Raw genomic sequence first — 20392 nt, forward strand, 5'->3', positions numbered from 1 at the left:
TCATTTCTTTTCTAGGGAAGATTTATAAACTTTTGAAATTAAGAAAAAAACATCTGGGGTGCCTGGGTGCCTCAGTCAGTTAAGTGACCAACTTTAGCTCAGGTCATGATCTTGCAGTTCATGAGTTGGAGCTCCACATTGAGCTCTGTGCTGACACCTCAGAGTCTGGAGCCTGCTTTGGATTCTGTGTCTCCCTCTCTCTGCTCCTCCCCTGCTTGCGCTCTATCTCTCTCTTTCTCAAAAATAAATAAACATTAAAAAATTAAAAAAAGAGAAAATAACATCTGAACTGATAAAGTTTAAATTGTCAGCAAAAAAAGTTGTTTTTTTTAACAAACCTACTAGAAAAATAATAAGAATTTTAAAATGTATATGAAAAATAGAGTATATGATTTTCATGTTTAAAAAAGGTATGAGGAATGAAGATGAATTTTTGGTAAGAAAAAAGGTAATTTTGTCCTAAAATAAAATGACTTTCTAGAACAAGAAAGAAAAGGGACAAAACCTAAATGCACATTAAAAGTTGTGTATGGTTTATGGAAAAGAAATTTTGAGAAAGAAATTTCATATATGGTCAAGTTGGCTAAAATTTAAATTGTTATTATAAGGGCTTTAAAATTAAACCTTAAGGGGCGCCTGGGTGGCTCAGTCGGTTAAGCGGCCGACTTCGGCTCAGGTCATGATCTCACAGCCCGTGAGTTCGAGCCCCGCGTCGGGCTCTGTGCTGACAGCTCAGAGCCTGGAGCCTGTTTCAGATTCTGTGTCTCCCTCTCTCTGACCCTCCCGCGTTCATGCTCTGTCTCTCTCTGTCTCAAAAATAAATAAACGTTAAAAAAAAATTAAATTAAACTTTAATATCAATAGTGTACTTATATGAAACTAAAGCTTAATTTTCCTTCCTCACTTCAAAAATAAACTTTTCTTGGACTATTGGTCTGCTTTTGATAAGATATTGTGAAAGGTTTGCTTTACTTTTTAAAATAATCTCCATTTGCAACAACGTGGATGGAACCAGAGTGTATTATCCTAGGTGAAATAAGTCAGTCAGAAAGACAAATATCATATGATTTCACTCATATATGGAATTTAAGAAAACAGAACATAGGGGAGGGGAAAGAAAATAAGATAAAATCAGAAAAGGGAGGCAAACCATAAGAGGCTCTTAAATACAGAGAACAAACTGAGGGTTGCTGGAGGGGATGTGGGTAGAGGGATGGGTTGAATGGGTGATGGGTGTTGAGAGCACTTTTTGGGATGAACACTGGGTTTTATATGTAAGTGATGAATCACTGGGTTCTACTCCTGAACCAAGACTACACTGTATATTAACTAACTTGAATTTATGTAAATACATTTTAAAAAAGAAAAAGAAATAAAGTAATCTCTTAAGAAAGCAAGCTTTTATGTTTGTCCTGTGCCTGCTGCCTCCCTCAATGCTGCTGGAGGTGTCCACCCACTCTCTACCACTATGGAGACATCCTCACACTACTGCCATCTGCTGAGTGACTACAGGCTACCATCTCTAGGCTACACTCAGGGAACTGGGAACAGCCAGCTACCCCAAAACAAATAGGCTGAGCTGCTGGTCATCATCGAGGAGCTGGGGAAAGAGATTAGACTCATCTATGCAGGGAGCAAGAGCACCATGAAGAGACTAAAACAAGGCATCATTCATGCTGGAGGACTAGTTCAAGATGCTTGGCTGAAATGGAATGGAATGTCAGATCCTAGCTGCCTGTTAGCATGGAAGGTTTTCCATTTTCTTCCAAGATGGGAAGGTTTCTCTTTCACATGTCCCTTTCATGGTTCATGAGGCTCTGAGATTGAGAAATATTTTGCAGTTGAATAGGATTTATATTTTGAATAGTTAGGAACTACCTAGGGTTTTGTTTTTGCTTTTGTTTTTTTTTCAACATTGATTGAAAAGATGCATGTTAAAAGGGCATCTGCATGGCTCAGTCACTTAAGCATCTTACTTGGTTTTGGCTCAGGTCATGATCTCACAGTTCATGGGTTTGAACCCTATGTCAGACTGGTTGGGATTATATCTTTCTCCCCCTCTCTCTGCCCCTCCTGCTTCTCTCTCTCTCTCTCTCTCAAAATAAATAAATAAACTTAAAAAAAGATAAATAGAGCGCCTGGGTGGTTCAGTCACTTAAACATCTGACTCTTGGTTTCTGCTCAGGTCATGATCTCAAGGTTTGTGAGTTCACACCCTGCATCAGGCTCTGTGCTGACAGTGTGGAGCCTACTTGGGATTCTCTCTCCCTGTCTCTCTGCCCCTCCGCTCACTCTCTCTTTCTCTCTCAAAATAAATAAATAAACAGTTTAAAATAAATAAATAACTTGGGGTGCCTGGGTGGCTCAGTTGGTTAAGCATCCGACTTCATCTCAGGTCATGATCTCATGGTTCATGGGTTTGAGCCCCGCATTGAGCTCTGTGCTGACAGCTCAGAGCCTAGAACCTGTTTCCAATTCTGTGGTCTCTCTCTCTGCCCCTCCCCTGCTTGCTCTCTCTCTTTCTCTCTCTCTCAAAAAACAAACATTAAAATAATAAAATATAAATAAATAAGTAAATAAATAAATAAAGCATGTAAAAGACACCTATCTCACATCAAAGATACCAGTGTCTCTATTTCATCCTTTTTTGAACACAGTTATGTTACCCAGATTGTTCCTTGTTCCTTTTCATGTGCTAATACAACTCTGAGGGTTTTGTTTTTAGCACAAACATTTGCCACATGGTGTGGATTCTGCTTAATGTAATTTCTTTTGTGCTACAGCATTTGCTTGCATGACTATTAGTGCTTTGAGATCAATTTTTTAAAACACACAAGTTATAAAAACAGAAGAAAGAGCAACCTACCAAACCTAACTTAACATGAACCCCTGAAAATTTTCCTACTCAGACTGTGTGGATTTCAGTTCTGCTTTTCCTATAAGTTGATTCAAACATCCAGAAGAAAACGACTAAAACTATTTGCATCTTTTTACGTATTTATGACTTGATGTAATAAAGCTCATTTTCATTAAAAAAGACTTTGTGTTTTAACAAAATAATTTTCTGTAATTTATATTATCTTTTCCATCAGGTCTTTGATTACACAAATAAGCTGAGTATCCTGGATATTAAAAGAGCTAAGTTTTTATCAGAACTACATAATGTTCTATATTTCCCTTTGAAAGCTTTGTCATTTGGGGCGCTTGGGTGGCTCAGTTGGTTAAGTGTCCAACTTCAGCTCAGGTCATGATCTCACGATCCATGAGTTCAAGCCCCGCGACGGGCCCTGTGCTCTCATTTCAAAGCCTGGAGCTTGCTTTCGATTCTGTCTCTCCCTCTCTCTCTCTCTGCCCTTTCCCTACTCATGCTCTGTCTCTATCAAAAAATGAATAAACATTAAAAACAATATACAGAAAAAGAAGTCTTTGTCATTTTAGTTAAATAAATATTGTTTCTTTTAAAAAATTTTTTCATGTTCATTTATTTTTGAGAGAGAGACACACACAGAGCATGAGCGGGGGAGGGGTAAAGAAAGAAGGAGACATGGAATCCCAAAGCAGGCTCCAGACTCCCAGCTATCTGCACAGAGCCAGATGCGGGGCTAAAACTCACAAACCAAGAGATCCTGACTGAGCCAAAGTTGGACACTTAACCGACTGAGTCACATAGGTGCCCCACGTGTGTTTCATAATTATCTGTGTCCAAACCTTTGATGTTTTTGACACACTTCCCAAAATCAAATTCTAAATGAAGTCTTTTTTGACTTAAAACTAACTTTGGGATATGAGGTATTCCTGAGGGTCCCTAGAACATCTTAAATTTGTTCTTTTTATAAAAAATGAGGGATTAAACTAATTAGATTTATTTGGTTGTTAAATGATCAAATAAGCATTATCAAATAAATGATTCTATACTTTCTCAAACTATATGTTTATGAATGTATTTTATTAATATAAATGTTTTAGAAATTATATAAAATTCCTAAAAGTCTAATGTTCTGGTATAATGCTAGTCATAATCCTAGTTACTATCTTAAATGTTGTGTGTCATAGAAATAACCAAATTTGTTTGTCAATGACATCATAATTAATTCTAATTTCCTCAAATTTCTAATCGTTGCTTTTTAAAGTCTTTTGTCATTTACAGCTATTGTTTTAAATGCTTTATCCTTAAAGCGATTCATGAAAAAGACTTTGACAAATACACTAGAATACAGATTTTGATAAATTTAAGATACTAACTTTGAATTGTATAATGATTTCTAAAACTTTAATGGAAAACATTGTTGTAGTGTTTTGTTTTCCAGAGTTAATAGACCTCTTTCTCTTCTCTTCAGTAACCTATCTGTAACGTACAGCAATTTGGTAAAGTGTATCATTACAAAAAGTTTGAGGCAGTTATCTTTTTCTCCTTACCTGATCCCATCAGAATTCAGAAGCTCTTATTAAATATTCTTATTTTTCATGACGATGCATGTATTTGCATAAATTCAATCTGTTCTCCTTGTAACAGGTTGCCCTTTATACTTAGCTCCTGCTTTTTTAAATCTATGGCTAATAAAAAGTAACTATACTTCAATATTGTAAAGACCTAGTGGCGTCTGTTAAAAATAACCATGTTTTGGAGCACCTTGGTGGCTCATTCAGTTGGGTGTCTGACTTCAGCTCAGGTCATGATCTCACGGTTCGTGGGTGTTAGCCCCGCATTAGGCTCTGTGCTGACAGCTCAGGGCCTGGAGCCTGCTTCAGATTCTGTCTCCCTCGCTCTTGGCCCCTCCCCCACTCACACTCTCTCTCTCTCTCAAAAATAAATAAACATTAAAAAAAATTTTTAAATAACCATGTTTTAATAGAACAATAGTTTCACAGCAGGCTCCCAAGAGATGAAGATCTTAAACATCACACCTTGCAACCTTGGGACTTTATTTATTGGAAAAGTTATCTCCAGAAAAAACTCCATTTAATCCTGTTGGGAAGGCCTTTATCAGATACTATTAACCAACTTTGTGCCACCAAACTCCAAGGAACAGTCCTTTGTAAACACGTGTCACATTTAAAGAAAGCACCAAAATCTGACTGGCCCTGCATACCAACTGGTGACCTGAAAGTAAAGATTTCTAGGAATTTAAGCAGACGTCAGTTGAAGGAGACAACTTTCTCAAGATGACCAGACCAGACTTGCATACCTTTTTCTCACTGCTGCTTCTTACATATTTTTCCTTCCATTTCTATTGGAGAGACAATGTTCTTATCTGTGTTTCTCAGTCTATTACAAAAGGTAAAAACCTATCTGACTGTTGGGTCTGTCACCAGAAACTCTTATTTGTTCACAACGTTGAAGACCCCTTGGTCTTACCTGTAACCATTATGTCTTTAGTCTCAAATGCTATTGCCAATTATACCCACAAGTGTATGAATGTTAGCTATCAGGTAAGGTTATTATGACCTTATGTTCTCATATCTTGTTTCAATCTTTCCTCCATCATAACCATACTAGCTCAGATAAATACTTCCATCTTTGTTAATCATATGACCCTTGCTCTCCCCAAGGGTCTTACCTGAATGTGATCTGTTTCCCTGCAACCAAGGGAAATACAAATGGGCTCTCTTGTAAGGTTTTTAGAAAAGACCCCTTTAGGATGGGATGGCATCTCACATAATATCACACTATTACACAAATTGGAGTCATCGTTCTTCTCTTCAACTTACATTTTATACTTCCTTTTAAGCTCTGTGCCTATTGCCTATCAAACATTTGCAGAGGTAATATACCCACAAAGGTGAGGCTAACTCAGTGCTTTCAGATAATCTCTACCACTTTTGCCCTTAAAGGTATACACTGTATATAAAAACATGTCTGAGAGTTCTCCCTCCTCCACTTGTTATGCAATATGGACTAGACAGTTTCCCATCTTTGAATTTTCCTTCTTATGTGGGACATGCAATCAAAAAAGATCATTCCTGGCAGTGAGTGAAAAACAAAACAAAACACCAAATGTGGAAAACTCCAATTTTGATCAGCAATGCTTTGGAGGAACAATCATGATGAATAGGGGGAAATGTAAATGTGAATAAAGGAAACATCATTTATTTTATTTTATTTGTATTCCAGTATAGTTAACATATGGTGTTATAGTAGTTTCAGGTACATGATATAGTGATTCAACAATTCCATACATTACCCAGTGCTCGTCACAAGTGCACTCCTTAATCCCCATCACCTATTTAACCCATATCCCCACCCAGGTACCCTCTTGTAACCTCTTGTAATAATTAAGAGTTTGTTTCTTGACTTGCCTCAGTCTCTCTCTCTTTCTCTTCCTCTCTGTCTTTTTCACCTACTTGTTTTGTTTCTTAAATCTGACAAATGAGGGGCGCCTGGGTGGCGCAGTCGGTTAAGCGTCCGACTTCAGCCAGGTCACGATCTCGCAGTCTGTGAGTTCAAGTCCCACGTCAGGCTCTGGGCTGATGGCTCAGAGCCTGGAGCCTGTTTCTGATTCTGTGTCTCCCTCTCTCTCTGCCCCTCCCCCGTTCATGCTCTGTCTCTCTCTGTCCCAAAAATAAATAAACGTTGAAAAAAAATTAAAAAAAAAATCTGACAAATGAATGAAATCATATGGTATTTGTCTTTCTATGACTGACATTTCACTAAGCATTATATTATATAATATATCATATTTATATTTGTAATTATATTTTATACTTATAAATTACATTTGCAATTATAATTATTATGTATTAAATATATTATATATAACATATAATATTATAATACTATGTATGTGTATAGAGATCACTACTTTTTTTAAGTTTTTTTTTTTTTTTTTTGAGAAAGACACAGACAGTTCAAGTAGGGGAGGGGCAGAGAGAGAGGGAGACAGAGAATCCCAAGCAGGCTCTGCACTGTCAGCCAGAAGCTGACATGGAACTTGAACTCACAAAACTGATCATGACCTGGTCCAAAACCAAGTGTCCGATGTTTAACTGACTGAGCCATCCAGGTGCCCCCATCACTACTTTATCCATTCATCAATTGATGAACACTTGGGCTGCTTCCATGATTTGGCTATTGTATATAATTCTGCTGTAAACAAAAGGTGCACATATCCCTCTGAATAAGTGTTTTTGTAATTTTTTTGGATAAATACCCAGTAGTGTGATTACTGGATCATAGGATAGTTCTATTTTTAACTTTTTGAGGGACCTCCATACTGTTTTCCACAGTGGCTGGGCCAGTTTGCATTCCCACCAACAGTCCACAAGGCTTCCTTTTTCTCCACATCTTTGCCAACAGTTGTTATTTTTTGTGTTTTCGATTTAGCCATTCTGACAGGTGTGAGGTAATATATCATTCTAGTTTTGATTTGCACTTTACCTTATGATGAGTGATATTGAGCATCTTTCCATGTGTCTGTTGGCCATCTGGATCTTCAGAGAAATTTCTGTTCATTTATTCTGCCCATTTTAAAAATTGGATTAGTTTTGTGGGGGTGTTGATTTGTAGTTTTTTAATGTATTTGTAGTATTTAATTTGTAGTTTTTAATATATACTATATTTAATATATTTGTAGTTTTTAATTTGTAGTTTTTAATATATACTAACCATTTTTCAGATAAGTCCTTTGCAAATATCTTCTCCCTTTCAGTGGGTTGCCTTTTAGTTTTGTTGATTGTTTCCTTTACTGTGCAGAGTATTTTTATTTTGATATAGCCCCAATAGTTATTTTTGTTTTTATTTGACATATCTAGAAAAACGTTGCTATGGATGATGTCAGAGACCTGCATGTGTCTACTTCTAGGAGTTTTATGGCTTCATGTCTTACATTTAGGTCTTTAATCCATTTTGAGTTGTTTTTGTGTATGGTGTAAGAAAGTGGTCCAGTTTTCCCAGCATCATTTGTTGAAGAGACTTTTTCCCATTGCATATTCTTTCTTGGTTTGTTGAAGATCAGTTGACCGTATAGATATCGATTTATTCTGGGCTTTCTATTCTGTTCCATTGAACTGTATGTCTGTTTTTCTGTGAGGGTACCATAATTTTTAAATTACTACAGATTTGTAATATAACCTGAAGTCTGGAATTGTGATACCTCCAGCTTTGCTTTTTCTTTTTCAAGATTCCCTTAGCAATTTGAAGTCCTTTGTGGATCCATATAAATTTTAGGATTATTTCGTTTAGTTTTCTGAAAAAAGGCTGTCATTTTTTTGGTAAGAATTGCATTAAATGTGTAGATTGTAGATTGTTTTGAGTAGTATAGGCTTCTTCTTCTTCTTCTTTTAGAGAGAGCAAGCACATAAGTGGGGGAGATGGGCAGAGGCATGTTGTAGACTCTGGGTCTAAAGTTCTCTCTAGCAAGAGAGCGGGACACAGGATTATTATGTGAGAGATGGTTAATGTCTGGGAAAAGACAAGAGCCCTGAATAAGGGTCCTTGCCCCATATTTATTAAGATCAGAAGGCTTACAAGTGTGATGCCTTCACATTTGCATAAAGAGACAATGAATCGGTGAACATTAACTGATGGGCATGAGAGAAAGGGGGTTTTGAAGATATGCAGTGTTTGGAGTTTGGGTCAATATAAAACAAAATCCTGGTGCTGAGCAGATGGGCAGATGGTTGTTAACAGCAGACAGGAGGCACCTTGACTGTTTATCTTAACTAGCCTAGGGAATAAGACAGAACAAATAACCTCAGGGTTAACAAGGCACCTTTTCTTTTGTTAATCATCTCTGCCCTGGGCAGCTTCACTCAGAGCACAGTGCAGCAGTCCATAGCTCAATTTACCTGTTTACCTAACTTCATCCTTCCTTCCTGTGAAAGCAGCTTTCTGCTATAGTACTAAATTGAGGGGGGTGGGGCGCTTCTGCCCTGAATACTTAATCTTGTTTATGTCATATACCTATGTTCTATATTGGGGTTTTACCCCTCCCTATTCTGGGTGACTTTCACCTCCTTACTTTATTCTGGGGGCTCCAGCCCCGCTTTACTCTATTCTGGAGGGTCTAAGCCCCCCTTCTCTATCCTATCACCTAATCTTGTTTACCCAAACTCAGGTGTGAACATCCTATGGCTTTGTACTTCTTATGCCTTGTTAACTCATTGGTGTGAACCCAGGGAATTCCTAAACTTATTCCCCACAGAGGGAGAGAGAGAATCTCAAGCAGACTCCATGCTGAGTGTGGAGCCTGATGCAGGGCTTGATCCCATGACCCTGGAATCATGACCTAAGCCAAAATCAAAAGTTGGACACTCAACTCACTGAGTCAGACAGGCACTCTGGGTAGTATAAACATTTTAACATTTTTCTTCCAATCCATGACCATAAAATGAATTTCCATTTTTTTGTGTCATCTTTAATTTCTTTCACCAATGTTTTATATTTTGCAGAGTACACATCTTTTTACCTCTTTGGTATGTTTATTCCTAAGTAACTTATTTTGGGGAGAATTATAAATAAGATTGTTTTCCTGATTTCTCTTTCTGCTGTTTCATTAGTTTATAGAAATGCAACAAATTTCTGCACATTGATCCTATATCCTATGAGTTTACTGAATTCATTAATTAGTTCTATCATTTTTGGGGGGACTCTTTTGGATTTTCTATATACAGTATCATGTCATCTGCAAATAGTTAAAGTTTTACTTCTTTCTTACCAATTTTATATCTTTTTGTTGTTTAATTACTATGACTAGGAGTTCCAGTATTATGCTGAATAAACGAGTTGAAAGCAGACATCCTTGTCTTGTTCCTGACCTTAGGGAGAAAGCTGTCAGTTTTTTCCTCAGGAATATGATATTCATTATGGGTTTTCCTATAAGGCCTTTATCATGTTGAGGTATGTTCCCTCTAAACCTACTTTGTTGAAGACTTTTATCATGAATAGATGCTGTATTTTGTCAAATGCTTTTTCTGCATCCATCTTAGTTTTTCTGATCATATGGTTCTTGTCAGTTCTCTTATTGTTGGGATGTATCACGTTGAATGATTTGCAATATTGAACCACCTTTGCATCTCAGAAATAAATCCTAGTAGATTTTAGTGAATTATTTTCAGATGTATTGTTGAATTCTGTTTGCTGTATTTCATTGAGGATTTTTGCCTCTATGTTCATCTAAGATATTGGCCTGTCATCTTTGTGTGTGTGTGGCATTTTTTTTTAATATATGAAATTTATTGTCAAATTGGTTTCCATACAACACCCAGTGCTCATCCCAAAAGGTGTTCTCCTCAATACCCATCACCCACCCTCCCCTCCCTCCCACCCCCCAAAAACCCTCAGTTCTCAGTTTTTAATAGTCTCTTATGCTTTGGCTCTCTCCCACTCTAACCTCTTTTTTTTTTTCCTTCCCCTCCCCCATGGGTTTCTGTTAAGTTTCTCAGGATCCACATAAGAGTGAAACCATATGGTATCTGTCTTTCTCTGTATGGCTTATTTCACTTAGCATCACACTCTCCAGTTCCATCCACGTTGCTACAAAGGGCCATATTTCATTCTTTCTCATTGCCACGTAGTATTCCATTGTGTATATAAACCACAATTTCTTTATCCATTCATCAGTTGATGGACATTTAGGCTCTTTCCATAATTTGGCTATTGTTGAGAGTACTGCTATAAACATTGGGGTACAAGTGCCCATATGCATCAGTACTCCTGTATCCCTTGGATAAATTCCTAGCAGTGCTATTGCTGGGTCATAGGGTAGGTCTATTTTTAATTTTCTGAGGAACCTCCACACTGTTTTCCAGAGTGGCTGCACCAATTTGCATTCCCACCAACAGTGCAAGAGGGTTCCTTTTTCTCCACATCCTCTCCAGCATCTATAGTCTCCTGATTTGTTCATTTTGGCCACTCTGACTGGTGTGAGGTGATATCTGAGTGTGGTTTTGATTTGTATCTCCCTGATAAGGAGCGACGTTGAACATCTTTTCATGTGCCTGTTGGCCATCTGGATGTCTTCTTTAGAGAAGTGTCTATTCATGTTTTCTGCCCATTTCTTCACTGGGTTATTTGTTTTTCGGGTGTGGAGTTTGGTGAGCTCTTTATAGATTTTGGATACTAGCCCTTTGTCTGATATGTCATTTCCAAATATCTTTTCCCATTCCGTTGGTTGCCATTTAGTTTTATTGGTTGTTTCCTTTGCTGTGCAGAAGCTTTTTATCATCATAAGGTCCTAGTAATTCACTTTTGCTTTTAATTCCCTTGCCTTTGGGGATGTGTCGTGTAAGAGATTGCTACGGCTGAGGTCAGAGAGGTCTTTTCCTGCTTTCTCCTCTAAGGTTCTGATGGTTTGCTGTCTCACATTCATGTCCTTTATCCATTTTGAGTTTAATTTTGTGAATGGTGTGAGAAAGTGGTCTAGTTTCATCCTTCTGCATGTTACTGTCCAGTTCTCCCAGCATCATTTGTTAAAGAGGCTGTCTTTTTTCCATTGGATGTTCTTTCCTGCTTTGTCAAAGATGAGTTGGCCATACGTTTGTGGGTCTAGTTCTGGGGTTTCTATTCTATTCCATTGGTCTATGTGTCTGTTTTTGTGCCAATACCATGCTTTCTTGATGATTACAGCTTTGTAGTGGAGGCTAAAGTCTGGGATTGTGATGCCTCCCGCTTTGGTCTTCTTCTTCAAAATTCCTTTGGCTATTCGGGGCCTTTTGTGGTTCCATATGAATTTTAGGATTGCTTGTTCTAGTTTTGAGAAGAATGCTGGTGCAATTTTGATTGGGATTGCATTGAATGTGTAGATAGCTTTGGGTAGTATTGACATTTTGACAATATTTATTCTTCCAATCCATGAGCAGGGAATGTCTTTCCATTTCTTTAAATCTTCTTCAATTACCTTCATAAGTTTTCTATAGTTTTCAGCATACAGATCTTTTACATCTTTGGTTAGATTTATTCCTAGGTATTTTATGCTTCTTGGGGCAATTGTGAATGGGATCAGTTTCTTTATTTGTCTTTCTGTTGCTTCATTGTTAGTGTATAAGAATGCAACTGATTTCTGTACATTGATTTTGTATCCTGCAACACTGCTGAATTCATGTACCAGTTCTAGCAGACTTTTGGTGGAGTCTTTCGCATTTTCCATGTATAATATCATGTCATCTGCAAAAAGCGAAAGTTGATTTCATCTTTGCCAATTTTGAGGCCTTTGATTTCCTTTTGTTGTCTGATTGCTGATGCTAGAACTTCCAGCACTATGTTAAACAACAGCGGTGAGAGTGGGCATCCTTGTCGTGTTCCTGATCTCAGGGAAAAAGCTCTCAGTTTTTCCCCGTTGAGGATGATGTTAGCTGTGGGCTTTTCATAAATGGCTTTTATGATCTTTAAGTATATTCCTTCTATCCCGACTTTCTCAAGGGTTTTTATTAAGAAAGGGTGCTGGATTTTGTCAAAGGCCTTTTCTGCATCGATTGACAGGATCTTATGGTTCTTCTCTTTTTTTTTTTGTTAATGTGATGTATCATGTTGATTGATTTGCGAATGTTGAACTAGCCCTGCATCCCAGGAATGAATCCCACTTGGTAATGGTGAATAATTCTTTTTATATGCAGTTGAATTCGATTTGCTAGTATCTTATTGAGAATTTTTGCATCCATATTCATCAGGGATATTGGCCTGTAGTTCTCTTTTTTTACTGGGTCTCTGTCTGGTTTAGGAATCAAAGTAATGCTGGCTTCATAGAATGAGTCTGGAAGTTTTCCTTCCCCTTCTATTTCTTGGAATAGCTTGAGAAGGATAGGTATTATCTCTGCTTTAAACGTCTGGTAGAACTCCCCTGGGAAACCATCTGGTCCTGGACTCCTATTTGTTGGGAGATTTTTGATAACCGATTCAATTTCTTCACTGGTTATGGGTCTGTTCAAGCTTTCTATTTCCTCCTGATTGAGTTTTGGAAGCGTGTGGGTGTTCAGGAATTTGTCCATTTCTTCCAGGTTGTCCAATTTGTTGGCATATAAGTTTTCATAGTATCCCCTGATAATTGTTTGTATCTCTGAGGGATTGGTTGTAATTCCATTTTCATTGATGATTTTATCTATTTGGGTCATCTCCCTTTTCTTTTTGAGAAGCCTGGCTAGAGGTTTGTCAATTTTGTTTATTTTTTCAAAAAACCAACTCTTGGTTTCATTGATCTGCTCTACAGTTTTTTTAGATTCTATATTGTTTATTTCTGCTCTGATCTTTATTATTTCTCTTCTTCTGCTGGGTTTAGGCTGCCTTTGCTGTTCTGCTTCTAGTTCCTTTAGGTGTGCTGTTAGATTTTGTATTTGGGATTTTTCTTGTTTCTTGAGATAGGCCTGGATTGCAATGTATTTTCCTCTCAGGACTGCCTTCGCTGCATCCCAAAGCGTTTGGATTGTTGTATTTTCATTTTTGTTTGTTTCCATATATTTTTAAATTTCTTCTCTAATTGCCTGGTTGACCCACTCATTCGTTAGTAGGGTGTTCTTTAACCTCCATGCTTTTGGAGGTTTTCCAGACTTTTTCCTGTGGTTGATTTCAAGCTTCATAGCATTGTGGTCTGAAAATATGCATGGTATAATCTCAATTCTTGTAAACTTATGAAGGGCTGTTTTGTGACCCAGTATATGATCTATCTTGGAGAATGTTCCATGTGCACTCGAGAAGAAAGTATGTTCTGTTGCTTTGGGATGCAGAGTTCTAAATATATCTGTCAAGTCCATCTGATCCAATGTATCATTCAGGGCACTTTTCTTTATTGACTGTGTGTCTAGATGATCTATCCATTTCTGTAAGTGGGGTGTTAAAGTCCCCTGCAATTACCACATTCTTATCAATAAGGTTGCTTATGTTTATGAGTAATTGTTTTATATATTTGGGGGCTCTGGTATTCGGCGTATAGTCATTTATAATTGTTAGCTCTTCCTGATGGATAGACCCTGTAATTATTATATAATGCCCTTCTTCATCTCTTGTTACAGCCTTTAATTTAAAGTCTAGTTTGTCTGATATAAGTATGGCTACTCCAGCTTTCTTTTGGCTTCCATTAGCATGATAAATAGTTCTCCATCCCCTCACTCTCAATCTAAAGGTGTCCTCAGGCCTAAAATGAGTCTCTTGTAGACAGCAAATAGATGGGTCTTGTTTTTTTAACCATTCTGATACCCTATGTCTTTTGGTTGGCGCATTTAATCCATTTACATTCAGTGTTATAGAAAGATATGGGTTTAGAGTCATTGTGATGTCTGTATGTTTTATGCTTGTAGTGATGTCTCTGGTACTTTGTCTCACAGGGTCCCCCTTAGGATCTCTTGTAGGGCTGGTTTAGTGGTGACAAATTCCTTCAGTTTTTGTTTGTTTGGGAAGACCTTTATCTCTCCTTCTATTCTAAATGACAGACTTGCTGGATAAAGGATTCTCGGCTGCATATTTTTTCTGTCTAGCACCCTGAAAATCTCGTGCCAATTCTTTCTGGCCTGCCAGGTTTCAAAAGAGAGATCAGTCACGAGTCTTATAGGTCTCCCTTTATATGTGAGGGCACGTTTATCCCTTGCTGCTTTCAGAATTTTCTCTTTATCCTTGTATTTTGCCAGTTTCACTATGATATGTCGTGCAGAAGATCGATTCAAGTTATGTCTGAAGGGAGTTCTCTGTGCCTCTTGGATTTCAATGCCTTTTTCCTTCCCCAGTTCAGAGAAGTTCTCAGCTATAATTTCTTCAAGTACCCCTTCAGCACCTTTCCCTCTCTCTTCCTCCTCTGGGATACCAATTTTGCGTATATTATTTCTTTTTAGTGTATCACTTAGTTCTCTAATTTTCCCCTCATACTCCTGGATTTTTTTTATCTCTCTTTCTCTCAGCTTCCTCTTTTTCCATAACTTTATCTTCTAGTTCACCTATTCTCTCCTCTGCCTCTTCAATCCGAGCGGTCGTCGTTTCCATTTTGTTTTGCATTTTGTTTAAAGCGCTTTTCAGCTCCTCGTGACTGTTCCTTAGTCCCTTGATCTCTGTAGCAAGAGAGTCTCTGCTGTCCTGTATACTGTTTTCAAGCCCAGCGATTAATTTTATGACTATTATTCTAAATTCACTTTCTGTTATATTATTTAAATCCTTTTTGATCAGTTCATTAGCTCTTGTTATTTTCTGGAGATTCTTCTGAGGGGAATTCTTCCGCTTGGTCATTTTGGATAGTCCCTGGCATGGTGAGGACCTGCAGGGCACTTCCCCTGTGCTGTGGTGTATAACTGGAGTGGGTGGGCGGGGCCGCAGTCTGACCTGATGTCTGCGCCCAGCCCACCACTGGGGCCACAGTCAGACTGGTGTGTGCCTTCTCTTCCCCTCTCCTAGGGTCAGGATTCACTGTGGTGTGGTGTGGCCCCTCTGGGCTACTTGCACACTGCCAGGCTTGTGATGCTGGGATCTGGCATATTAGCTGGGGTGGGTAGGCAAGGTGCACGGGGGCAGGAGGGGCAGGCTTAGCTCACTTCTCCTTAGGTGATCCACTTCAGGAGGGGCCCTGTGGCAGCGGGAGGGAGTCAGATCCGCTGCCGGAGGTTTGTCTCCGCAGAAGCACAGAGTTGGGTGTTTGCGCGAAGTGAGCAAGTTCCCTGGCAGGAACCGGTTCCCTTTGGGATTTTGGCTGGGGGATGGGCAGGGGAGATTGTGCTGGCGAGCGCCTTTGTTCCCCACCAAACTGAGCTCTGTCATCCGGGTGCTCAGCAGCTCTCCCTCCCTTTGTCCTCCAGCCTTCCCGCTTTCCAAGCAGAGCTGTTAACTTATGACCTCCCAGACACTAAGTCGCGCTTGCTGTCGGAACAGAGTCCATCAGGCCCCTCCTCTTTTGCCAGCCAGACTCGGGGGCTCTGCTTGGCTGGCGAGCCGCCCCTCCGCCCCAGCTCCCTCTCGCCAGTCCATGGAGCGCACACCGCCTCGCCGTCCTTCCTACCCTCTTCCATGGGCCTCTCGTCTGTGCTTGGCTCCGGAGACTCCGTTCTGCAAATCCTCTGGCTATTTTCTGGGTTATTTAGGTGTAGGTGGAATCATTGAAACGAGGATTATTTTTAGTTCCCCATATAGGGCGATCTGGAGAGGAGAGTTTGATCCAGCAAGACCAGATAGAATGTTCTAACAAAACCTCCAGAGTAATTAACAGGCATTATCTACCCAAGGAATGGAACAAATAGGAAGTTCAGGTTCTAAGGACCTGCCTTGTTTGTGCCAGTGGCCCCACGCTAGCTCTTTATTAATTGCACCACCTGGGATGCTGATAGCGAACTGAGCTTTGGAACATTTCAGGCCTGGCATGGAATGCAGTTTTTACACAAGTGTCTTGTGGTTCAGAAATCTGATTTCACAGCTTATCTTCCATTAGATGAAAGTGTTTGCGGTGTATCTGGAGCTGGAGTAAGTTCCTGTGGGTGCCCAAGAGCAGGGGCCTCCTCTCTCCTCTCATTAATTTGCTGATGCCTAACTGCACTGACACAGCGGTGAGATACCGGGGAGAGAGAGTGTGTGTGGCATTTTTATCTGTTTTGGTATAATGCTGGCCTCAAAGAATTAATTTGAAAATTTTCCTTCCCCTTCTTTTTTGGCAATGTTTTGAGAAAAATAGCTATGAATTATTCTTTAAATGTATGGTAGATTTCATCTGTGAAGCAAACTGCTCTTTAACTTTTGTTGGGAGTTTTTGATTACTGATTCAATCTTCTTGCTGGAAATTGGTCTATTAAAATTTTCTATTTCTTCCTGCTTCAATTTTGGAAGTTTATATGTTTCTAAAATTTATCCATTTCTTCTAGGTTGTCCAATTTTTGGCATATAGATTTTCATAATATCATTTTACAAATATTTGTATTTATGTGGAGTTGGTTGTTATTTCTCCTCTTTCACTTGGGATTTTCTTCATTTGAGTTCTCTCTCTCTCTCTTTCTCAATGAGTCTGGTTAGAGGTTTATCAGTTTTGTTGATATTTTCAAAAACCAGCTCCTGGTTTCATTTATCTGTTCTATTGTGTTTTTTGTTTTGTTTTGTTTTTTTAGTTTCTATACAATTTCTTTCTGCTCTAATCTTTATTATTTCCTTCCTTCTGGTGACTTTAGGTTTCATCTATTGTTCTTTTTTTTTGTGGTTCCTTTAGATGCAAAGTTTTGTTGTTTTATTTGAGTTTTTGTTTTGTTTTGTTTTTGCTTCTTGATATAGGTCTAAATTGCTGTAGACTTTCCTCTTAGGACCACTTTTGCTGCATCCCAATGGTTTTGGACCACTGTGCTTCCATTTTCATTTATTTCTAAGTATTTTTTAAATTTCTTCTTTCATTTTCTGTTAACACATTCATTGTTTACTAACATGCTGTTTAACGTCTATGTATTTGTGGTCTTTCCAGATTTTTTCTTCTGGTTGACTCATTGCATTGTGGTCAGAAAAGGTGTATTTTATAACTTCAATCTTTTTGTAATTATTAAGGCCTGATTTATGATGTAATATATATTATATGATCTATTCTGGAGAATATTCAATGTGCACTTGAAAAGAATGTCTATTCTTTTCTTCTGCTTTAGGATGGAATTTTCTGAATATATCTATTAAACCTATCTCGTCCAGTGTGCCATTCAAAGCCTTTATTTCCTTGTTCATTTTCTGTTTAGGGGATCTGTTGACTAGTGTAAGTGGAGTGTTAAATTCCCCTACTATTACTGTATTATTATCAATTAGTTCCTTTATGTTTGTTATTAACTGTTTATATATTTGGGTTCTCTCATGTTGGGTACCTAAATATTTACAACTATTAGATCTTTTTGGATTGTTCCATTTAGATGATATATTGCTCTTCTTTGTCTGTTGTTATTGTCTTAGTTTTAAATCTCGTTTATCATATGTATTGCTACACCAGCTTCCTTTGACATACATTTGTATAATAAATGTTTCTTCATCTCTTCACTTTCAATCTGCTGGTGTCTTTGGGTCAAAAATGAGTCTCTTATAGGCAACCTATAGATAAGTCTTGTTTCTTTATCCATTCTGACATGCTATGTCTCTTGATTGGAGTGTTTAGTCCATTTACATTCAAAGTAATTATTAATAGATATGTATCCATTGCCATTTTCTTGCTTGTTTCATCGTTTCTGAAATTTTTTTTCTCTGATCCCTTCTTGTCTTTGTCATTTTTGCTCACTCCTTTCCACTCAGAGTCCCCTTTTATATTTTTTGCAGAACTGGTTTAGTTTTCATAAACTCTTTTAGTTTTGTTTGTCTGGGAAACTCTATCTCTTCTTCTATTTTTAATGATAGCCTTTCTGGATAGAGTATTGTTGGCTCCAGACTTTCCTCACTTGGCCATTTGAATATAATATGCTACTCCCTTCTGGCTTGCCAAGGTTTTTTTTTGTTTGTTTGTTTTTTTCAACGTTTATTTATTTTTTGGGACAGAGACAGAGCATGAACGGGAGAGGGGCAGAGAGAGAGGGAGACACAGAATTGGAAACAGGCTCCAGGCTCTGAGCCATCAGCCCAGAGCCTGACGCGGGCTCGAACTCACAGACCGCGAGATCGTGACCTGGTTGAAGTTGGACGCTTAACCGACTGCGCCACCCAGGCGCCCCAATGGCTTGCCAAGGTTCTATTGAGAAACCTCCAGCTAACCTTATGAGTTGTCTCTTATAAGGAATTCTTTTTTCTTGTTGATTTAAAGGTTTTTTTTTTCTCTGTATTTTGTAAATTTAACTACAATATGTATTGGTATGGATCTGCTTTTGTGGATTTTGATGGACGTTCCGTGTGCCTCCAGGGTCTGGATATCTGTTTCCTTCTTGAGATTAGGGAAGTTTTCAGCTATTACTTCTTAAATGACATTTCTGCCCCCCTTTCTCTTTCTTCTTCTTCTGGGACTCCTATAATACAAATGTGATTACATTTGATGGAGTCATAGACTTCCCTTTTCTCATATTGCCTAACTCTTCTTTCTCTCTTTTGTTCATCTTTATTGCTTTCCATTACTTTGTCTTCTCGGTCACTAATTTTTCCTCTGCTTCTTGCAGCTTGCTATTCATTGCAACAAAATGTTTAATCTCATTTATTGCACTTTTCATATAATCATTACTTTAAATTCTGTATCAGGCATATTATTTATTTTTCACTAGATCTCCTGCTGTGATTTTGCTGTTATTTCACTTATGACATATTTCTCTGGCTCCTCATTTTGTCTACCTCTCTGTGTATTTCTCTGTGTTAGGAAAGTCAGCTACATCTTCTGATTTTGAAGGCAGTGACTCTATGAAGATAGGTTCTATACTGCCCAGCAGTGCACTCTACCCTGGTCACCAGAACTCTTATGTGTGTTGCTTGTGTCCTGTGTTTGAGTCACTTTCCATTTCAGCCCAGATGTCTACAAAGACTGTTTGCATTTTGTGGACTGTGTTTTCTCTCTGGGATGTTTGTGAGACCCAGGCTCTGATGGGGTGTGATCATAGAAAAGCTCAGGGGCAAGGCAGCAATGTTAGCAAAATTTTCACTCAGCTGTAAGGCCTGGGCTGGTTCCCTTCCAGCTGGCTGGTCATGGGTGTGCAGTGTGTGGTGGTGGTGCTGGGAACTGAGTGCATGTGTTGTCTCTGTGTATGGCAGCTGGGCAGGGCCTGTGCAGCATTATCAAAATTTGCACTGAGTCACTAGTCCTAGGCAGAATTCCAGGAAGCACAGTGGCAGTAGGAGCATGCTGCATGGCAGTGGTGGTGGCCAGGGGTATGAAATCTGTGTTTGTGATGGCCTCGTGCACCATCTGTGCACCTGGAAGCTGGCCATGGCACATGGCATCTGTGTGCATGGCAACCAGCACAGACCATGGTGGTTGGGGCATAGGATATCTGTGTATTCAGCAAATGAGCAGGGAATACACAACATTAACAAAATTTGTACTGAACCCAGGGCCAAGGCCAGCAGGCTTGGAGTGGATGAGTTCTCAGGAGAACTGGTGGGTAGGGCACACTGCCTGTGCAGTGCCTGTGCAGTGTCACCTCCTGCAGATGGCTCAGTGTTTATGCTGGTGGGTAGGGATGGGAAATAGTACCTGCTAACTCCTTTATTCCCAGAGAAATCTACCAACACACACCAAAATCAAGATAAACATATCTCCATGCTGTTGCAAGCTGTCATCTCTATGTAGCCTCTCCTAGGGCTATTGTCTCTTTATGATGGGGACAGTCTATCACTCATCCTGCCTGTTCATCCAGTGCTGAGTCAGCTGACATTTAAAACTCAAGGCTCCAGTTTCTTTTTTTTTTTTCAACGTTTTTTATTTACTTTTGGGACAGAGAGAGACAGAGCATGAACGGGGGAGGGGCAGAGAGAGAGGGAGACACAGAATCGGAAACAGGCTCCAGGCTCCGAGCCATCAGCCCAGAGCCCGACGCGGGGCTCGAACTCACGGACGGCGAGATCGTGACC

The 20392-nt window shown here is 39.0% G+C and overlaps 1 pseudogene; it reads left to right on the forward strand.

The window, feature by feature from the left end:
* Nucleotides 1–1468: 1468 nt before the first annotated feature.
* Nucleotides 1469–1731, forward strand: LOC125150875 (cyclin-dependent kinase 2-associated protein 1-like; annotated as a pseudogene).
* Nucleotides 1732–20392: the final 18661 nt, after the last annotated feature.

Source organism: Prionailurus viverrinus, chromosome D4, assembly GCF_022837055.1.
Source record: "Prionailurus viverrinus isolate Anna chromosome D4, UM_Priviv_1.0, whole genome shotgun sequence".
NCBI lineage: Eukaryota > Metazoa > Chordata > Mammalia > Carnivora > Felidae > Prionailurus > Prionailurus viverrinus.